Source organism: Microtus ochrogaster, unplaced genomic scaffold (assembly GCF_000317375.1).
Source record: "Microtus ochrogaster isolate Prairie Vole_2 unplaced genomic scaffold, MicOch1.0 UNK114, whole genome shotgun sequence".
Lineage (NCBI taxonomy): Eukaryota > Metazoa > Chordata > Mammalia > Rodentia > Cricetidae > Microtus > Microtus ochrogaster.
In genome coordinates, this window is record NW_004949212.1 from 79772 (window position 1) to 80884 (window position 1113).

Here is a 1113-nt window from a genome sequence, read left to right on the forward strand (position 1 = left end):
TTTTTGAGACTGGCTGTCCTGGAACTCACTCTGTAGGCCAGGCTGGCCTCAAATTTAGAGATCTACCTGCCACTTGCTCTTTAAGATGTGTAAAAGAATCTGTGTGTGTTGTGTGTGTGTGTGTGTGTGCACACGCACATGTGCAGTCAGTTACTTGCAAAGACCAACAAAGGCCATTGGATCCGTTGGAGCTAGAGTTAGAAATGGTTTTGAGTCACCCAACATGGTTTTGGGACCCAAATCCTGCTCCTCTGAGAGCAGCTGTCAAGCACTTAGTCACCTCTCCAGCCTTCTCATCTTGACCGAATGATGCGACCAGCTGCTTTCAAGTTTCTGCTGTGACTTCCCCACAGTAACTGCATCCTGCCACTGTGAGCTAAATCCTTTATCCCCTTAGTTTTTTTTGGGGGGGCGGGGGATGGTGGTGATCAGGTTATATGACCACAGCAATAGAAATGAAACTAGAAGTTGGTATTCACGTTCCTAAATGTCAGATGACAAGAGTCCAAATGACTGGAGAAGAACATAAGGTGGATGGGAAATGCAACTCAGAGCAAGAAGCTCCAAGTTAAACCCCATCCTGAATCCCAGCACTGAGGAAGCAAAGGCAGCCAGATTTCTCTGAGTTGGAGACCAGCCTGGTCTACATAATGAGACCATTATCTTAAAAACACAACGAACAAAAAATCCTCAGACCCAGAGGATTCATGGGCTATCCACAGGCTCTGAAGATATAGCTCATCTGCAAAGTTGAGAATCCTACAAGCTCAGGGATTTCTTAAAACATGTTATTTACATGTATATGTGTCTGTTTGTGGATATGCACTTGTGTGCAGACGCCAGAAGAGGTTGTCCAATCCCCAGGAGCTGGAATTACAGGAAGCATTGAGCAATGTGAGTACTGGGAAGCAAACTCAGGTCTTCTTGCAAGAGTAATATGCACTCTTAATGGCTAAATAATCTCTCCAGCCTGTAAATATTTTTAATTATGTTCATACTCATGAGAGGCCTGTGTATAGGAATCCAGTACCCACAGAAGCTGGAAGAGAGAAGCCCACAAGAATGTGTTGGATCGCCGGGCGGTGGTGGCGCACGCCTTTAATCCCAGCACTC